Source organism: Sus scrofa, chromosome 11 (genome assembly GCF_000003025.6).
Source record: "Sus scrofa isolate TJ Tabasco breed Duroc chromosome 11, Sscrofa11.1, whole genome shotgun sequence".
NCBI classification, from domain to species: domain Eukaryota; kingdom Metazoa; phylum Chordata; class Mammalia; order Artiodactyla; family Suidae; genus Sus; species Sus scrofa.
Window position 1 is genome coordinate 10,864,161 of NC_010453.5, and position 22,222 is coordinate 10,886,382.

General features: G+C 38.8%; 1 long non-coding RNA gene across 2 annotated transcripts in view; it reads right to left on the reverse strand.

The window, feature by feature from the left end:
* The window catches only part of LOC102159559, a 620,195-nt gene that overhangs the window by 399,714 nt on the left and 198,259 nt on the right, over positions 1–22,222 (reverse strand). For both annotated transcript variants that reach the window (XR_002336491.1, XR_002336492.1), the window contains exon 8: positions 20,253–20,339. This is a non-coding gene — a long non-coding RNA (uncharacterized LOC102159559). The remainder of the gene's footprint in view (positions 1–20,252; positions 20,340–22,222) is intronic.

Genomic DNA, 22,222 nt, shown 5'->3' on the forward strand with positions numbered 1-22,222 from the left:
CTAGGAGCCAGCCTCTTCCCACAGTCTTCTCCATTTCAGCCACGGGGAACGACGTCTGTGCTCCACGGTCTTTGGTTTGAAGAAAGTGCATGTAATGGAAGGAGCCTATCTAGGTGGACAGGAAAAATGACACGAGAACATGCAAACTCGTAACGTGGCATAGTTATTGATCACTGGAGAAAGACAGCAGGCCGACCTTGCAAGTCAAGGAGATGGAGTGGCTCAATTCCAGCCATCTGTGAGGCAAAGAAGCAGCAAGTTTCATCTGCAGCCAAGGTTAGACTGCGCTGTCAGCAGCAAGGAGGATTTCATCAACGTCTCACCCCCGCTGGGAAGGGCTAGGACAGGAGATGCCAGGAAGCAGAAGCAGTCACCACAGGGCTGGCTGTTCCTGTGTCTCATAGTGTTTCCCAGAGGGACACCATGGCTTTTACTTTTCTCGGGACAATTCTTTCATTTGAAAGCCTTTCCCATTTACTTGTCCCTGGCCCCGCATGCTTAATGCCAAAGGTGACCCCAAATTCTCCCTAATGCAGATGGTATTGCCATGTGGAGAACCTCTGAGCTGAACTTTAAACCCCTGGAGGGGACTTCAGGGTCATAGAGGTTCTGCAGTTCCATTTTGTAGATAAATAAAGTGAATGTCATTCCAGACTCTACTAAGTAGAGACAGGCCTAGAACCTGGTTTTCATGACTCTCAGGCAAACACTTACTGGCTAAATCTTGGTCCTACCAGATTCCAGAAAGGGTCCCTACCCTCCCATGGACAGCTCTTATTTATACCTTCTAAAAGCTCTTTTTTTTTTTTTTTTTTAATTTGTCTTTTTGCCATTTCTTGGGCTGCTCCCGCGGCATATGGAGTCTCCCAGGGTAGGGGTCTAATCGGAGCTGTAGCCACCGGCCTACGCCAGAGCCACAGCAACGCGGAATCCGAGCCGCGTCTGCAACCTACACCACAGCTCAGGGCAAACGCCAGATCCTTAACCCACTGAGCAAGGCCAGGGATCGAACCCGCAACCTCATGGATCCTAGTCGGATTCATTAACCACTGAGCCACAACGGGAAGTCCTAAAAGCTCTCTCTTGACCACAAGGCAAATGCAGATCGCTAGCAACTTCTCTCTTTGGCAACATGGGCTGGCCTACTTTTTCTTGAACTTTAACTACTGACTGGTACCAAAGCAAATAGGCAAAAACTAGGCTTAGAGCTAAGGGAAAAACCCAGGCATCTTCTGGGGAAAACTGTGGGCAAGATTAATGGATCTTATCCTCATGAAATTTGGGGACAAGGATAAAACAAGAACTCATGGAGTTCCCTGTTTGCCTAGTGGTTAAGCATCCAACATTGTCATTGCTGTGGCTCGGGTTTGATCCCTGGCCCAGGGATTTCCACATGACACATGCACAGCATTTAAAAAAAAAAAAAAAAAAGGAGTTCCCATCGTGGCGCAGTGGTTAACGAGTCCGACTAGGAACCATGAAGTTGCGGGTTCGGTCCCTGCCCTTGCTCAGTGGGTTAACGATCCGGCGTTGCCGTGAGCTGTGGTGTAGGTTGCAGACTCGGCTCGGATCCCGTGTTGCTGTGGCTCTGGCGTAGGCTGGCAGTTACGGCTCCGATTAGACCCCTAGCCTGGGAAACTCCATATGCCGCGGGAGCAGCCCAAAGAAATAGCAAAAAGACCAAAAAAAAAAAAAAAAAAAAAAAAAAAAAAAAAAAGAAGGAAATAAAGAAAAAAAGAAAAAAAATTAAAAGGTTACAGAAAGGTGAACAAATTTCTTCAAAGAAATAATAATTAAGTTGAATTCTCACCAGAAACACTGGATTTCAGTAATAATTCATTAAGCATTGTTTTGTAGGTAAAGAAATAAAATCTTCGGAGTTCCCGTCGTGGCTCAGTGGTTAACAAATCTGACTAGGAGCCATAAGGTTGCAGGTTTGATCCCTGACCTTGCTCAGTGGGTTAAGGATCCAGTGTTGCCGTAAGCTGTGGTGTGGGTTGCAGACACTGCTCGGATCCCGAGTTGCTGTGGCTCTGGTGTCGGCCAGTGGCTACAGCTCCAATTCGACCCCTAGCCTGGGAACCTCCATATGCCATGGGAGCAGTCCAAGAAATGGCAAAAAAAGACAAAAAAAAGGAAAAAAAGAAATAAAATCTTCAAATTTGGGGTGTAATTTTTTAAAACTAGAATTCTGTATCACACAAATGAGATAAAATAAAATGCATATATGTATATGCATATATATATACATACACATGCACACATATATGCAATAAAAAGGTTTACCTGCCATACAAAAAAAAATTTTTTTTTTTCGTTAAAAAATGAAAGATACATCCAGCTTCTTAATATAGTGGAGCCAACCCAGGAATTCAATTTAAAATAATCTAAATCCTGGAGTTCCCATCGTGGCGCAGTGGTTAATGAATCCAACTAGGAACCATGAGGTTGTGGGTTTGGTCCCTGCCCTTGCTCAGTGGGTTAACAATCCGGCGTTGCCGTGAGCTGTGGTGTAGGTTGCAGACGTGGCTCGGATCCCCGTTGCTGTGGCTCTGGCGTAGGCCGGTGGCTACAGCTCCAATTCGACCCCTAGCCTGGGAACCTCCATATGCCGCGGGAGCAGCCCAAGAAATAGCTAAAAAGACAAATAATAATAATAATAATAATAATAATCTAAATCCTGACATGCAGCTGCAGCACACGAGGAATCCACTGGCCACAGCGTATCAAGGATGTTGAGGGCTCAGTGTGGGGTGGCCACACCTGAGTAGCGCAGGAAGGATGAGCTCTGGATTTGGCCTCTCACTCACAAAGGGCTTTCCATCCCACTTCTACAGCAGGTGATGCACACAGTCACAGAGGTACATGAAGGTCAAATTCGTGACTTTTTTTGATGGTTTGAACTTCACATAAAACAAATCACAGTGGCTTAAATGATAGAGATTCAGTTTTTTTCCCTCATAAAATAAAAAAATCCAACATGGGTGGACCTTAAAGGTTTACATTAAGTGAAGTAAGTCAGAGAGAGATAAATAACATATGGTCTCACGTGTATGCGGAACTTTAAAAAGCCAAACTCACAGAAATAGACCCTAGAAGAGTGGCTGCTAGAGGATGGGAGTAGGGGAAATGGGGAGAGGCTGGTCAAAGGGTACAAACTTCCAGTTCTAAGATGAGTAAGTTCTGGACATCTAAAGTACAGCGTGGGGAATGTAGTTAACAGCATTGCCTTTTATGCTTGAAAGTTGCTAAGAGAGTAGATCTTAAACATTCTCACTACCAAAAAAAACAAAAGGTCATTATGCGACATGATCGAGGTGTTAATTACTGCTACTGCCGTAACCACCTCACAATGTATAAGTGTATCAAATCAACACACTGTACACTTTAAACGTACACAATTATATATGTTAATTACAACTCAGTGAAGCTGGGGGTTGGGGGGCGGGAGAACACTCAAGGGTAAGGAATGACATAAGCAGCAGGGGGACAGGGAACCAGCCTCAATAATGAGTAGAAATCAGAACAGCGGTTCTCAGCCTGGTGCCTGGGACCTAGGGCTAAACAGCTATTGCATAAAGTCTGTATAACTAGCTGAGTATCAGGATTATGGCAGACAGACTAAATAGTACTCCTACACATAAATACTACCACTATCTTTCAAATGCATTAGGTTCTACTATGACTAAGAAAATGCACATGCATTCATGTGAATTTTCTTAATCATTCAAAAGTACTAGCGAATTCATTTTCGGTGTCTTATATTTTCTCAATAAATGTTAAATATAAATCCTCCACGTCAAGGAGTGCAGAGTTGTTTTTTAATTATTAAAGTGAGATTTTCATACTTGAATAGATAGAACTATTGTGTTAATAAATAGAGGCTCCATTCTCTGGCCACGGGATTTTAAACAAAAGGATGAGAGAGGCAGGGTTTTTAGAGCAGACCAGCCACACGACAGAAAGTAAAATGCATTCTCCGAATACTTGGATGATAGAGAAAACCAAATACAGCATGTATAAGAAGGTTACATATTAAAACCTCTAAATGTATAGGACACTTTACTTCCTCTTCCAGGAAATAAAAATTATCTAAGTTGACTTTAAAAGAAATAGAACATGAATGGCCTTTATTTTTTAAATTTTTTATGATGATTGATTTACAATTGTCTATTTCTGCTTACAGCAAAGTGACCCAGTCATACATATATATATATATATACACTCTTCTCTCACATTATCCTCCATCATGTTCCATCACAAGTGATTAGATATATAGTTTCCCGTGCTGTACAGCAGGATCTCACTGCCTGTCCACTACAAATGCAAGAGTTTTTGATCTACTAACCTGACTCCCCTTTAAATGAAGACAACAATGAAAAGGTTGATAAGTAGTTGCATTCCAGAGGGACTCTCCCTTAAAAGAATAGATAACTCTTGTCAGGCTTAAGATGTTTCAGAGAATTGAAAAAGATGGCCAGTTTTTCAACTGATTTTTCAAGACTAGCATGACTCAGATACCCAAGCCGCATAAGAACAAAAGAAAAAATGAAAAACATAGACTAATACGACTTAAGAATGCAGTACAAATACAGAGTACTTTAGGCATTATTAAACTCAGTATTCCATTAAATAATAAGACAGAATGACTAAGTAGGGCTTATTTCAGGATGTTTTAATATTAGAAAAATCTTCATGAACAGATTAAAGGAGAAAAACCCATAGATCATTTTGAAGGATGACAAAAAACATTTAGTAAATTTCACCTCACTTTCATGATGGAGGAATTATATCTTAATACTAATTGATTGAGAAAATATACACGATAAGACACCTTAAATGAATTCAATAACACTTTCAAATGAATTTGACTTTCCTTAATTATAGCAACTAATTTGATAATGAGTGACTGGCAGAAGCCTTCAGCAAATTACACAGTGAAACATTCGAAGGGTTGCTACTAGTTTCTAGAGCAAAATAAGACGTTGCATGTACCCACCGTTGTGGAGTAAAAAAAAAAAAAAAAACAAAAAAAAAGCAAAAACTCCCCCCAAATTTCACTTCCTTACAGTTACATAGGTTATTGCACACACTTCAAAACAATCCTTTGTCACATCTAGCTTCGTCCCACATCATATTTTTGACCTCAAAACTCCACTTCCTTGTTATTTGTCAGAGAGATATCCCAAACATGTATAAAGATGAAAACTTAATGTCTATGATTAGGAGAAGATTTTTCAAAATTATGGTAAAGCTCTACTATATAGCAAGGAAGCCTATCTTCACAAACGGATGAGATGAATCAAAGTATAAGGAAAAGTTCTAAACACATACACAGAAAACACTGGAGGTTATCTCTGCGCAGGCTGTAGAACCGGGGACTATGACGGAGAATTTCTCTTTTCTTACTTTATACCTCAATACTGTGTAAACATGTACAATAACCATATATTACACTGCTACAAAATTTTTAAAAATTTGAAGTATTCTATTTCCTCGTATATTCTTTTCTTCTTAATTTGAGGTATACTTCTGTATAGTCACAGAGGTATACCTAATGATTGCCTTACCAAGTTCTTTTTTTAAATTTTTTTAATTGTTATTTCCCCAATACAATTTTTTTTTCTACTGTACAGCATGGTGACCCAGTTACACATACATGCATACATTTTTTTCTCTTTTTACTGCAGCACCTGCAGCATATGGAAGTTCTCGGGTTAGGGGCCAAATTGGAACTACAGCTAGGGATCTAACCACAGCCACGGCAACACCAGATTGCCTTATCAAGTTCTTATGTTTCTAGGACATTCTATTTTGCACATTTGTTTTATTATTTGTCACACGCAAGTTCAAAATAATGATAACATCTTTGTAGATTATGTTAATTTTTTAAAATATTTTATTATAGTCAATTTATAAGGTTGTCAATTTTTGTAAAGTGACCCAGTTATGTATTCTTTTTCTCATTTTATCTTCCATCATGTTCCACTCCAAGTGACTGAATATAGTTCCCTGTGCTCTACAGCAGGACCTCACTGCTTATCTACTCCAAATGCAATAGTTTGTATCTACTAACCCCAAACCCCTAGTCCATTCCACTCTTTCCCCCTCCCAATTGGTAACCCCAAGTCTGTTCTCTGTCTATGAGTTTCTTTTCTGTAGATAAGTTCATTTGTGCCATATATTAGATTCCATATATAAGTGATATCACATGGTATTTGTCTTTCTGACTTACTTCAGTTGATATGAGAATCTCTAGTTACATCCATATTGCTGCAAATGGCATTATTTTGCTCTTTATTACAGCTGAGTAGTGTTATAGTGTGGATATGTACCACATCTTCTTAATCCATTCATCTGTCAATGGACATTTAGGTTGTTTCCATATCCTGGCTATTGTGAATAGAGCTGCAATGAACATACAGGTGCATGTATCTTTTTGTATGAAAGTTTTTTCTGGAAACATGCCCAGGAGTGGGATTGCTAGGTCATATGATAGTTCTATATTTAGTTTTCTGAAGTACCTCCATACTGTTTTCCACACTGGCTGTACCAATTTAGAGTTCCAGCAACAGTGGAGGGTTCCCTTTTCTCCACACTGTCTCCAGCATTTGTTACTTGTAACTTATTAAGCATAGCCATTCTGACAAATATGAAGTGGTACCTCATTGTAGTTTTGATTTGCATTTCTCTCAAAATTAGTGACGTTGAGCATTTCTTCATGTGCCTGTTGGCCATCTGTATGTCTTCTTAGGAAAAATGTCTATTTAGGTCTTCTGCCCATTTTTCAATTGGGTTTTTTGGTTTTTTGCTGTTGAGCTGTATGAGTTGTTAGTGTATTATGGAGATTAAGCCCTTGTCAGTTGCGTTGCCTTTAATTATTTTCTCCCATTACATGAGTTGTCTTTTTGTTTGTTTGTTTGAATGGTTTCCTTTGCTGTGCAAAAGCTTGTACATTTGATTAGGTCCCATTGGTTTATTTTTGTTTTTATTTTTATTGCCTTGGGAGACTGACCTAAGAAAACATTTGTACGGTCGATGTCAGAGAATATTTTGCCTATGAGCTCTTCCAAGAGTTTGATGGTGTCTTGTCTTATATTTAAGTCTTTAAGCCATTTTGAGTTTATCTTTGTGCATGGTGTGAGGGTGCGTTCTAGTTTCATTGATTTACATGCAGCTGTCCAGGTTTCCCAGCCCCATATGCTGAAGAGTATAGATCATATTCTTTATCATCGTATGATAGCCTCTATAATCCCACTTAACTCTTCGAGATTTGAAATCTACATTCTATAAACTCGTAGTAGTATTCCTGTTTTCCTTTTGTTTGCATTTGCTAAGTATGCTTTGCCTCTCGTTTCCTTTGTGTGCTTTCCCAGTTATGTTCACGTGTTTCTCCTAGACCTGACAGAGCCTTGATTTTAAAAGTATAACTGAAGCCAGAAACAGCATCGATTTAATGAAACCTTGAAACAGTGAAATATGGTTCAAATAGGTTATTTGAGAAGGTGCATGTTTAGCTAGCCATTACGTCTTATTAGACAAATGAAAATTTTAGGGAAATTTTACATACTTAGCATCCTAAAATTTAAAATAAATGTACACATATTCTTTAACTTGCTATTTTAAAGTTGAATTTCTGTGCCGGCCTGTTTGCCAACAAGGGAAAAAAATCTTTCCTAATAGGTAAGGATTTAAGAGTTCCAAGAACTGTTTGTGTGTAACCTCAACACAAGGCTGTTTTCTATAGGAAACTATTTATTTAAACTGTTTATGATAGAAAATTGTGTTCTCTGATGCGGTAAACCACAGTTGTCACAGGAGGTTAATTTTAACTACCAATTTATATTTCATTGTGATCTCACCAACTAGAACTAATTACCTGTATTTCTTAAAGGGACTGTGCAGGTTTCCAGAACACAAAATATAGTTAAAGAGATTTCCTTCTTATATAAATTCTCTTAAAATAAAATATAAGTGATTCAGATTAAAACACAAGGAAAAATCTCAATTCAGCATGTCAGTAAGACTAGTATGATTAAACAATAATTGAATAAGGGTACTTTACCGTTTATTTTCAGAGAAACTGCAAAAGGTGAAGGATGAAACCAGAAAAAAAAAAAATCCATAAATGAATCTGAACCTCCTTCACCTCGAAACTCACATCTGCTGTCAGAATAAGTGAGATGAAGGGAGTGCAAGTACTATTTACCATGCTTACCAAAAATCTTTGCTTCTCCCACCACATCGAGAACTTGTTACCATGTCCGAGTCTGTCTCTAAGAGCAAGACAAAATAGTGAACTAATTCTCCCTCATGCTTCAGGCACCAAAAAAGACTGGAATACAGCAGTGACACGTGTAAATCCCGCACTCCTGAGCTCACAGTTTAATATCCTTGCCTGTTATCCAACTCTGTGCTGTCCCATTTGGTACCATTAGCCATATGTAGCTATTAAAGTTCAATTTAGCGAAATTTAAAATTGAGTTTATCAGTCATGCTAGCCATCTTTCAAGTGCTAAATAGCCAATCGTGGCTAGTGGCTACCTTACTGAACAACGCAGGTAGAGCACATTTCCATCATTGCAAAAGTTCTACGGGGCAGCACTGCTGTAATGTCTGGTACTTAAGACTTGGCCTGGGTTTTGAAAAGGACAGGCCATTATATATAGTTAACAAAAGCAGTTCCTTGACTAAAGCAACGCAGTGTCTGAATGCGAAGTCCCTATGAAACTGGACTTTCCATACATCTGGACATTCACTTTGGATTTGTGAACTGGAGACTGGCACTTGCCATCTGCCGCTACAGGAACTGAATCGTGAACCACTGCATCTGCTAATCCTCAGCCACTCCCTGAAGGAGCTCAGGGCGAAGATGAGGAGCGGGGCACTCTGTGCTCTAGGAAAACTGGCAGGACAGGTCTTCAGAGAGTTAGATATTTTCAGGAGAAGATTTTAAGGAGCCCAATTCTTGCATCTCCTTGTATGCAGAAAAGCACTAAAATGCTTCATGGTGACATCTGCTCCTTGTGACTAGCAGTCGTCTTCATAAGACTGGCAGCGACCTTGTAGAAAATGTGTACTTGGCTGCATATACCTCCCCCCTCCACCAAAATTACCTGTATACTGAAATTCCCCCCTGCCTCTTTGGAGCTGTGTCTCAGAGCTGTCTAAAATGTTACATCCTGGGCTATAGTCCTCATTTTGCTCCAAATAAAACTTTGCTCTAGACTTTTAAGTTGTGCATATTTTTTAAGTCTACAGACTCTTTATGTAAAAGAGAAATAAGCCTCTCTATTACTTGAGCCACTGTATATTGTGGTCTCTTGGTGGCAGCAAGTTTAAAACTAAGTTTTATCTCAATTCTCATCAGCCCTCTTATTCATATGCACTTTCAGTTCTCTTACCTTAATTAAGGTTATCTGTTCCATCCTATCTGTTCATCCCACCACCCCAGAGGACAGTTATCTGTGAAAGGAATTCACACTATGGTGTTAATGGTTGAATTCCAAGAGCCAGCATGTATTACATTAATTCAATACCTCTCTTAGAATAAAAAAGTGATCCCAAAGAGAGGAGTGGGAAGGAGTCTCTGATGGAGAAATTTTAAGTGTGTCTCTCCCCAGTGTGGGAGAAACACACTGGGGTCTGAAGTCTTCTTGTCATTTCTACACACACTCACGGATGACTCCTCTACATGTAAGGGCAGCATCTAAATTCAGGGTTTAGAACAGGAAGATATACAAATAGCCAACAGGTATATGAAGTGTGCTCAAAATCACTAAGCATAAAGGAAATACAAATCAAAACCATAATGAGACACCACCTCACACCTGTCAGAATGGCTACCATCAAAAAGGCAAGAGCTAGCAAGTATTGAGGAAGACATGGAGAAAAGAGAACCCTGGTGCACTTCTAATGGGAACATTAATTGCTGCAGCCATTATAGAAAAGAGTATGGAGGTTCCTCAGAAAATAAAAAATAGAACTAACAAACAGTCTAGCAACTCCACCTCTGGGAGTGTATCAGAAGGAAACAGCAACACTATGATGAAGAATTACATGCATCCCTCTGTTGGTAGCATCATTATTTACAATAGGCAAGACATGGAAACAACCTAAGTGTCCACTGACAGATGAATGGATAAAACACTGACTAGATAGATAGATAATGGAATGCTATGCAGCCATTAAAAAGAAGGAAATTCTGCCATTTCCAACAACACAGATGGACCATGAGGGCATTATGCTAAGTGAAATACGTCAGACAGAGAAAGAAAAATATGGTATGATATCACTTATATGTGTACTCTAAAAAAAAAGAAAAAGGAAAAGAGATCAGATTCGCGGTTACCACAGGCAGATCGAGGGGGGGCATGGATAAAGGTGGTCAAAAGACAGAAACTTCCAGCGATAAGATAAATAAGTACGAGGGATATACCTCACAACGTGATGACCAGAGTCAGCACCCATGTCAGTTAACACTGCGCTATGGTATGTTTGAAAATTATTAAGACAGTAGATCCTAAGAGTTCTCGTCACAAGGGAAATTTTTTTTTCTTTTTTGTATTCTTTGTTTCTCTATGAGATGATGGCTGCTGACTAAACTTACCGTGGTAGCCTTTTCACAATACATATACGTCCAGTCATTATGCTCTACACTTTGAACCCACTGCGGTGCTGTATGTCAGTTACATCTCAATAAGACTAGAGAAACACACATTCAGAGCTGAATAGCAAAATCTCTCATGAGGCTAAAAGAAAAGGAAAAATGCATTTCTTTGCTGTCTCTCTGTAGACTTTGGGCGATTTAATACTGAAAGGGGTAATCCAACTCTTGTCACACATCACGACTCCATGGCCGCAGAGAAGGTCTCATGGTATTTACATCCTTGTGAGAGCCATGCAAGAATCTGGCTCATGCGGGGATTTGCAGTACTTTAAAAAGCACAATGCTTTATATGTAAGAATTGGTCAATAAATCATTTGTTTGGACCGTCCTCAAGAGGTGCCTTACATCCTTGAAACAGTCCAGGCTGCCAGGAGTCTCTTCTGTGCTGAGTCGAGATGTTCCACTAACCAGCGTCCACCCAGCCAAGACCACAGCTGTTCTCCACCTTTTACTACTACACTGGCCCAGACGAAATGAGGACAAGCCCTCTTGCCTCTGTGTTATAATGAGGTTAAGGTGGTGGGTCCAATACACTAAGGTTGCTGGGTCCTCTACCCTGACCGATATGCCTTGTCACTGAGGCTGAGTCTGGTTACAGAACCAGAACTTATAGGGGTGCTCCCCAACAGGGCTTTGCCATTGCTCCCTATAGAGTGGCTTCTACTGCTCCATTCCCATTCTCATCTCTCAGCTCCCATTCTTGGACCCACTCAATCTATCATGGATATGGGTCAAAGTTTAGTTTTCCCCAAGAGGTTCCTCAGCCCCAGTTTATGCCCGACATTGATTACGTCCTTAATAGCTGCTGGCTGGTCCTGATGTAGCTGTGCCTATACAATCTTGGTCAGAGCGGTCAGTATTTTGGGCCCTTTGGTTAAGTGATATGTATTGCTCTATAAACAGGATGAGTTGAACTGCCATTTAAAATCTTTAGGAAGATTATACTATGATTCAGCATTGATATGAAAAGTCACTATATATGAAGATAGGAGTGGAAACAGCAATGGAACATAAATTTGTCTTAGTAAATCAAAAATTTGTCACTGGAAGAATGACCACAATTCCAGATTTTATAGCAAAAAAATAACTAAGTGCTTTGTAAGAATTAAGAAACACACCCACAACTAAATGTTGTGAGCCACACGGGAAGTCCAACTCACAACTAAATGCATCTATGTTACATTTTGTTACTGATACAACAGAAAATAATTGACAATCATACCTAAGCAACATATATGATGGGAGGATAAATTGCTCAGACAATTCAAATGGATGAAGGAAAATACAAAGCAATGAGTGGCTGATGTGAGTGGTTCCTGCATTCAGTGGCACTAGCATTAAAGCTTCAAATCCTATTTTGTCAGACACTCTCTTCCAACTTCAAACCAGAACTACTTAACTTTCAATACAAGTGATTTAACTGAAAAAATCATGAAACTGGAAATAGAAAACCCTAATGAAACTTTAGCATTCTTTGACATACTTTGAAATTATATTATCGATGGCATGAAATGAAATCAAATCAAAATCATGAGTTTGGGTAACAAAAAATGGTTTGTTACTGTGATGCTATGAAAAATTGCCAATGGCCAATTTGGTTCCATACTGAAGCGTAGAGCAAAACAAATCTAAAAATCTCCCCTCCCCCACATAAACATTGTTTCTTTTAAAAACATTCATGATGGCCAAGTGGTGAATTCTATGAAAGAGGCCCACAGGCACCTAAACGTATTAGTTTTTGAAGCTTTTGAGACATGTCTAAACAGTTCTAGTAAGAACAACAAAATGATAGCACTGAACTTATTGGTGCATTAATAAAAATCCAAGAAAACAGTGGAACATTATTTTAACAAATACGGTATCATCAAGGCTTTTGATAGCATGCACAATGATCTTGTAAAGAAAAACACAGGCATTGATAGATATGAGTCAAAAGTCATTTAGAAGAGTCAAACCACATATGGGAAGCTTTTTAGGAATACTTTAACCAATCCGCTTCACTTATATTTTCCTTCTAAAAGCAAGGAGTGCTACATGATTTTTTTTAACTATGTTAATTAAGTCTAAGAGTTCTTCAATATACTTAAGTATAAAATAATTTTTCAGAAATAATCAGAAAGATGAGATGGGGTTAAGATGGCGGAATAGAAGGACTGGAGCTCAACTTCTCTCCTAAAAACAACAAAATTCACAACTAAAGACTGAGCAATCTCTACCCAAATGGACCAGAAACCCATACCCTACTCCAGAAGAAAAAGAGGAGGCCACATCAAGAGGTAGGAGGGGTGATTTCGTGATATAAACAACCCCATACCTCCCAGGTGGGAAACTCCACAAACTGAAAACTAACTGGCTCACAGAGACTCACCTACAGGAGTGAGAGTTCTGAGCCACACATCAAACCCTCACGTGTGGGGATCTGGCACTGGGGGAAAAAGCCCCTGGAGCATCTGGCATTGAAGGCCAGCAGGGCTTGTGCACAGGAGCTCCACAGGACTGGGGGAAACCCAGACCCCATTCTTTTTTTTTTTTTTTTTTTTTGTCTTTTTGTCTTGTTGTTGTTATTGTTGCTATTTCTTGGGCCGCTCCCGCGGCATATGGAGGTTCCCAGGCTAGGGGTCCAATCGGAGCTGTAGCCACCGGCCTACGCCAGAGCCACAGCAACACGGGATCCAAGCCGCGTCTGCAACCTACACCACAGCTCACGGCAACGCCGGATCGTTAACCCACTGAGCAAGGGCAGGGACCGAACCCGCAACCTCATCGTTCTTAGTCGGATTCGTTAACCACTGCGCCACGACGGGAACTCCCAGACCCCATTCTTAAAAGGCGCACACAGACTTTCACGTGCACTGGGTCCAAGGGCAGAGCGAGGTCTCCACAGGAACCTAGGTCAAACCTGACTGCAGTTCTTGGAGGACATCCTGGGAAAACAGGGGTGAATGTGGCTTGTTGTGAGGGGTGGACACTGAAGGCAAAGCTCTCGGGAATATTCAGCAGTTGCCTTTCTCTGGAGGTGGCCATTTTGGGAAAATGAGGCCCCACCCCGTCAGTCAGTGCTGAGAAGCCCCAGGGCAAACAACAATCCAGGTGGGATCACAGCCCCACCCCTCAGGAAACAGGCTACCTAAAGAGCCTCAGGCACACAGCAGCCCCTAATCCCATCCAGAGACTAAGCCCCACCCACCAGAGGGATTAGAATCGGCTCCATCTACCAGTGGGCAGGCATCAGACCCTCCCATCAGGAAGCCTACACCAAGCCCCCATACCGACTTCAGCCACAAGGGGGGCAGACACCAGAAGTAAGAGAGGCTACAGCTCTATTATCTATAAAAAGTCACCACAGCAAAAACCTGTAAAAATGAAAAGACAGAGAACTATAACTCAGATGAGGGAGAAAGAAAAAAATCCAGAAAATCAGCTAAGCCATGAGGAGATTCTCAGCCTCCAGGAAAAAGACTTTAGACTGTTGATGCTGAATGTTGATGATGATGTTGATGACTGTTGAAGATGCAAGACATTGGAAATAAACTGGAGGCAAAGATGGATAACTTACAGGAAACACTGAGCAAAGAGATACAAGATATAAAACTTAAACAAGAAGAGATGCAGAATACAATAACTGAGATAAAAAACGCACTAGAAGCAGCTAACAGCAGAATACAGGAGGCAGAAGAACGAATAAGCGAGGCGGAGGACATATTAGAAGAAATTACAGATGCAGAACAGAAAAGAGAAAAAAGATTGGAAAAAAATGAAGAGAGTCTCAGGGAACTCTGGGACAATGTTAAACGCGCCAACATCCGTATTATAGGGGTGCCAGAAGGAGAAGAGAGAGAAGGCGACAGAAAAAATATTCCAAGAGATAATAGCCAAAAATTTCCCTAACATGGGAAAGGAACCACTCACTCAAATCCAGGAGGCACAACGAGTACCATATAAAATAAACCCAAGGAGGAACACACCAAGACACATAATAATCAAACTGACCAAAATGAAAGACGAAGAGAAAATCTTGAAAACAGCTAGGGAAAAGAAACAAGTAACATACAAGGGAACCCCAATAAGGTTATTGGCAGATTTTGCAACAGAAACTCTGCAGTCCAGAAAGGAGTGGCATGATATACTTAACGTGATGAAAGGAAAAAACCTCCAACCAAGATTACTCTACCCAACAAGGCTCTCATTCAGATTTGAAGGAGAAATCAAAACCTTCTCAGATAAGCAAAAGCTGAGAGAATTTAGCAACACTAAACCAGCCTTACAACAAATACTAAAGGAACTTCTCTAGGCAGGAAAAAAAAAAATCAGCAACAGGAAATAAAAATTCCACAAATGACAAGGCTCATCAGTAAAGGTATATATACAGTAAAGATACGAAATCATCCATGCACAATTATACCATCAAAATCAAAAATCATGAGAAGAGGTGGGTACAAATGCAGGACACCGGAGATGAACTTGCAATTAAGAGAACAACAATTTAAAACAATCTCATATACATATAGACTCTTACATCAAAACTTCAGAATAACTGCAAACCAAAAATCTACAATTGATACACAAACGAGGAATCTCTGGAGAAGAAAAATATCTAATAGTAAATAAGTGCATAATCCACCATGAAGGGGGTCATTTGACATCATTCTTGGAATGCTGAAGTCTTCTTACATCTGATTCTGATTTCCTCTCCATCAAAGAACTTATGATAATTATAATTAAATAATGCCACTGAACAATTAAACAACACAGTTCTACAATTGTATTATTAATAACCATTTCTCTGCATGGTACAATGTAAAGTCTATAATGTCTTGTTTATCACATCACCTAGAATGGTGTAATGCCTTTATTGAAGAATCAATGAGATGGAACAAATTGTGAGGACATATTTATATAGCTACACTGTTTTTTAACCAACTTATGCATTTTATATTTTACTTATTTTCAGAGGGTGTATTATTTTTGTTATGCTTACCAGTTGTTATTCTTTTTACTATACTATATAAAATATTTAATGGTATATAAGGCTTTCTTCTTTATTAACTTTAGTTGCATAAAATAACAATTTAATATAATGCTAATTTTTAAAGAAAAATTGAAATGTAATAGATAAAACTAAGTAGTAAAGATGAAAGCCATAAAATTGGGATAAAGTATAGAATAAATTTCCTATTTGTCTCAGCATATTTTCCATTCCACTTCTCCAGTGGGAGTCACTTAATCTGTTTCTTAAGATCCATGTTATAATAATCTGTGTGAATGTAATTGTGTGTAAATGTATGTACTTTATTCTATAAAAAAATAAAAATTAAAAAAGACAAAATAAAAAGAAAAGAAATAATCAGAAAGAAGCCATAGTTTAATTTGAAATGTTTTATCTTTCTAAGTAGAATATAAGATAATGGTGCATCTTATAATCAGTGGCACCTTTAATTTGATGAAATTCTATACACTTTTTGGCTCATTGCTTTTCTAGTTAGCTGCAACAGTTTAGATAGTCTAAATATGCATAACAAAGATGGTCATTTTCAGTGGTGAAAATTAAACTCCAAATTCTCAATCCTGACTTTGCTGAGACCATCAAGTTTCTCTAGAAATTCCCAGTGCACATTCTAGAGGCAGGGTCACTCTCCTTCAGCACCAAACTATGATCTCTCTATTAAGTTTTCCTTGGGATTCAAGAAGAATGGGAATCTTTGGAGACAAAATAATACAACAGCTCTTTACATTTGCCACAAACAAGTGCGAATGGCTGACATTTTTCCTACATTCAGTAGGCATTTTGGAAGATGCTAATCACGTTCTAGGTAATACAGTAGCAGATCTCATCTGAAAGAAACTTACTTTAGGTATAGTCTTGATGTTTCTGCCCCTAACTGACCAGTAGTCAAATTATTAAACCTCAAGATGTTTAATTAGAGAAGCATGTTTCCATAGTTTCATAATCTGTATGAGAAATATAATCACGGGAAGGCATAAGAAAATACAGTCATTCTTCCATTGAATGTCATGGTACTCACAGAAGCAGCCTGCTGACAAGCCGGATAAGGCTATTTTTAGCACATCACCTTTTCAGAACATTTGTGATTGTTAATTATGACCATTTGGAGCTCACAGATGGTATATGAAATTGTAGTGTTCTGTTTTAGATAATGAGGGTGGTGGTATAACAAATAAATCATCGTGAAACCAAAGGACAAGGTTGGTGCACAGCGTGGCGTATTGGTTATTTATTACACACAGAACCTTGGCTGTTAACAGTGCTTTATATTTGATTTCTAGCCACTGTCCCATCTGCCACTCTGGGTTTCTTCTCACACAACTTCTATCATGTTACCTCTCTACTTATAATCTTTAGTGTCTCCTCTCCACTGCCCCATCAATCCTGAGTTCTCCAACCTGGACTCCAATGCTCCATAATCAGACACCACCCTGCCAACTGCAATGATTTTCCACCATCTCCAGGCAATTTTCCTCCAGTTAGCACATTCTTCAGCCTGCTTCCCTATGCCTTCTGCTCATTGCCAGTTACGCTCCCACTGATGATCTCCTCACATATCATGACTGCTTCCTTCTGCCTCTCAAAATTCTGAGGCCCCTTCAAGGTACAGCTTAGATCCAAGGCTCTCCACACAGTCTTGACTCGCCAATTGTCAATCATTTTCTCCCTTGAATACCAAGTGCAAACACAGTAAGTGCCAGTTGGTTTTCTATTAATTGTTCTGAGATTATGTCATTATCTAGGTCTTAGCTGAACAACATGGCAAGGTTATAAGCAACAGAAAGCTGACAAGCTCTTCTGTGGCTTCCACCGTCACACCAAATGAAGATGCAGGTGAGAGAAGGAAGAGTCGGTGGTTAAGAAACACATGCTGGTTTTCTGACTGATACAGAAATAATTCCCGGCTAAATATCCAGAAGATAACACTTGCAGGTCCACTCTCTTAAAGTAGAAGAAGCTAAATCTAGCAGCTGGTATAGAATGTTGACTCTGATCATGTGACAAATAATCTCTCAGAAATTTACAATTCTGTTAACTGTCAAGGACCTCTCCAAAATGTGTGTCACAGGATCCTGAAGTTCCAGGGTTCAAACCATTAGTTTAATAGCTGGAGCTTTACAAGGCTGAGGAGACTGTGCAACAGAAAGGAAGAATCTAACTGGGGGCAACTTGTACCTATTTGTTATAATACTCAGGGCTTATTTTGTGTTTATTCAGATATTTGGCACAGTGTTTCAGCTATATATTATTCACTCAGCACTTTGGTATTCCTACTACTTAGTTAAATAAAAACCTCAGGAAAATGGTATAAAAATTCATAAAATAAGATATAAAAAGTTATTTCATAGCAAATGATTAGGAGGTTCGATTGGCTCTAAAGCGATTTACATTTAGAACACAAATTTAGAAAACAACATTTTCTATGAAATTTTATATAATATAAATGTTGGAGAGAGAAAGAGAAAGAGAGAGGATAATGGATCCAAACTAAAGGAGATTTAGGAAACCCTATCAGTAAGGAGGAAAGCAACTTACATATTACTTATTGCATCTATTTGTCACACTGTATCTTGACAGGTTATCTATTTCAATGGCCCTGATTTTGCTGGTACAGAAGAAAACTGTAGTCTCACAGTCATCTTTGCCGGTGTGTGCCTTCTTAATGTGATAAAGCCAAGTGTCCCTTTGGTGACAGTCTCTTATTATGAACCTCAAATAAAAACAGGTATAAAATACTATAATGACAAAGGAGAGGTAACTTCACCAGAGAGTTTAAGTGTGACAGCCAGTGTGGCAAGTCAAGTCAGTGTGGCTTCTGGTCCCACAACCCTACCACCCTAATGAGTTCTAACACCTCAAATTCGATTAGTGTTGCCAGGGATCTGACTTTCCAGAAAGGCCATTGGAAACAGAAGGTAAGGCTATCCAAAAATGCCCTTCTCCATCGTATACCCTTTTCCTTCTGGTGTTTTCTACTCTTACCTGTGTTGCTCCTGTTTTTCCAAATAGTGTAGGCATCCCAAAGTAGAAACTGTGTTAGTTTCTATGTCTGTGGATTTGTCCTACAACATCAGCACCACACTAAGAAAACTCAAAGTGAAAATTGCATACTTGGTGGTTCTCTGCTTGAGAGAAGTTAATAAACTGTATATATAAGAAAAAAAAAAAGGAGAGAATCTGACTACTGAAAATCTAATTACTCGTGAATAATCCTCACCCAGAATTCATCCTAAGACACTGATATATTTGAGAACTTTGAGATTTTCCACCTCAAAGACTTCAGATAATCATGTAGATAGATTAGATTTTAAGGTAGGTATAATTTGTTTTATTTCCTTAGTCCCCTTCTTTCTTTTTTCCTCATGTTAATTTTCTTACTATTTATACACATTTTGGTTGACTCTTTTCAACATTCATACTTTCATTCAGCCTTCAAGAGACATTAGGGGATCACCTAAGTTCTGGGCAGTCTGCATGGCACTGAGGATACAAATTAATAAGGCATACAGCTTCTTAGTATATGAAGTAGCACAAGAGAGTTTCTGTGCAACTGAATAACATTAGAACTGCTTTGTACAGAATCATTGGATGAGAAGTCCAGACAAACTAGATTGCTACTATTTTCCATTATATTCTACCTGGAAAAAAAAAATATATATATATACTATCTATATCACTCCTATCATTCTTTAGAGGACAAAGGATTCTATAAATGGAACAGGTGTGTGAGTCCCATATGTAATTATGTCCTATGAATAGTTTCCTTTTCTATGAGATTTCTGATGATTGAGAGCTTGGTATGTGGTTTGTTTTCTAATTGCAATCAATCATATCTTCCTTGAAGTCATTCTGGTAACACATCTCTGACCCTATTCTTAAATCTATGACAAATCATGTATTCTATACTAACTCAGAAATGTTTTTCATTGAATAGCTCTCATCAAACACCGCTTGAAAGAAGACACAAATAGTCTTGGTGATCCCAAGAGTTGGCTTCACTTCAAACAGAAGGAAAATTAAGCCCATTATACCAATTACCCATCAATGAGTGGTCTGGGGAGGGTAATCTTATGCATGTGTAAAGAACTCACTTGTTTTGTTTGGAATGGACCCATGTGTCCAAAATGTCTCCCTCATAGAGTCATTTATTCTTGAATTTCCTTCATTAAATGATGATCTTTTATTTCTGGACTCCTGTTAAAGCGCAGGAGTTCTGAGAGATATAAATTCACACCAAAGTAAAAAAAACTAATATCAACTGATATCAACACTTTCCTGAAAAAAACTCTTCTGCTACTGAGCTGACTATAAGAATCTGGAAGAATTCATTCTGAAAGGAGAAAAGGACACCAATATTTAGGAAGTGCCGAGGACACATTTCTCTTTATCGTCAATTTGGCAAGGACTGACGCTGACAAGAAAGTTGGCAGAAGTTTCCCCCAATATTTTCAGTCTTATACCCCATCCTTTTACCTGCCAATTCCTTGAGCTGCAATAAGAAAGGGTTGCAAGTGACATCCAAACCACATATATAATCAAATATTTACAGAAACTGTAGTTTGCTGTATGTCTACTTACGTTTAAATTAAGTGGTCAGTGAAGTTTCCAAAGTTCAATCCATGATGTAAACCCAATTACTCTCAACTCGATTATTTTTCTGATAAGCTGAGAAAGAGAAACAAAGCCTCCTCAGATGGTCTTGAATTTCACTAACACAGGCTGTATCCTTCAAACTATGGAGGCACTAAAGTACTTATTGAATGAATGAATGAATGAATGAATGAATAAGTGTGAGACAAAGAAACAAAAGAATATAAAAATGGTAGGTAACCTGGTAGGCAAATAGTCTGGTAAGCAAACAATCTGATTACAGCAAAATCACTCTCTGTGGCTGTTCGACAGCTATAAGATTTAAATATAACGAATGATTCTTCCTCTGTATAGATCCCTTCGCTTGGTAAGACACACCGTGATGTTGAGAATACCTAAAAGTGGTGATGACAGCTGCATTAAAAAGCGGCACTTCTAACTGTATCTTTGCTAATGGGGTGGGTGCACCTACAGCGTGACTGCCTGGTGGTCTCAGCCTTCCTGTTCATCACATTGAGAAGATCTGAGAACGCCAGGGAAGGATTGTGCAGTGCTACATGAGATTTATCTGAAAAGCACTTATGCTTCATTGCGTTTGCATTTACCAGCTCGTGAAAGTGAAAGCACTGCCATTACGTGGTACTCTAATGGAAAAACCTCTCGTTTCGTAGACTCTAGCAGGTTCTGAACAGAGGGTTTCTGCTGCTCAAGTGGTAAGTACTCCATAGGCCTTTCCCTTGAATTTATCACATAGGAATCAAGGTCATACTTTACATAAAACACAAAGCAGTTTTTGCCAGCTAAAGTTTAGTCTACATAGGTAGAATAAGAGGAAATTTGATAGAATCATAGCCAGAACATTTAGGCGAAATGATTACTCTTGTCTGGATTAATCAGGATAAGGGATTTCTCTCGTTAAATAATGGCTTTATCCGGGTTATTTAAATAGCCCCATTAGTATTTTTAACTGAGACCTTATTTTAAGAATAGAGTTTTTTTTTAAAAAAAGAGGGTTAATTTTTAAATTACTAAGGAAACACATAGTTAACAAAAAATAATTACACAAGATGTTAAAATTCACTTGTTCAGCAGAAAAAATACTAACCAAGATATATATGGATCTTTCAGTACCAAGCAATACAGAATCCTTTTTGGTCCTAATTTACCTGAAGAATCTTTTTGCCATCACTTAAAAGACTTTCATGTAGTCAAAATCAATCTCTCACACTCCCCTGGACCATTTTGTTGATTTCTGACATCCCACATATGCAAAATCATTTACTCAAAGTGACTAGAGAAGTGGAAAAATTAGAGTTTCATGGTTTACGAATTGGAATTTATACAGATTTTACAGCTTTGCTTTTAAAGAAAGGAAAATGTTTTCTGCAGTTAAGAAATCACTCCAACAGATGGGCCTATCTCCTCTATTTTTATTTCTAGTTGGCTTACGGGTGAATTACCCTGGCCATAGTTATAAATTTGAAATTATAGGAACTGCTGAGGGGTGATTTTTTTTTTTTCCTGCCTATAAAATACAATGAGGACACAGCTGCAGCATCTAGAAAGTGAGAGAAGCTAAAACCATAAAAATAATACTGTTTCCTCTTCCTTGTTTTGGATGCAAGAGTGAGCTTATCTGGCTTCCCATTATTTATAATGATTAATCTAAGGCCACATTCCCAGAAGAGTAATTAGCCAGTCAATTACTTCAGTGTGAATCCAGCATTTCTGATTAAGTGTAACTTTACAATTAGAAGTGGCCAAACATTCAATAAAGCATAGTACAGTGTATCTTTTTATACTGAGGTAGAGAGGCTATAGGAGAACACAGAAATATCACAGGAATATCACAGGAATAACTGGGTGATGTAACTCCACTGAAAAGAGATCTTGGCACAACTGTGCGTCGCCTATTAAATATAGTAGCACTGAAATTCTATTAATCTTTCTACATATGT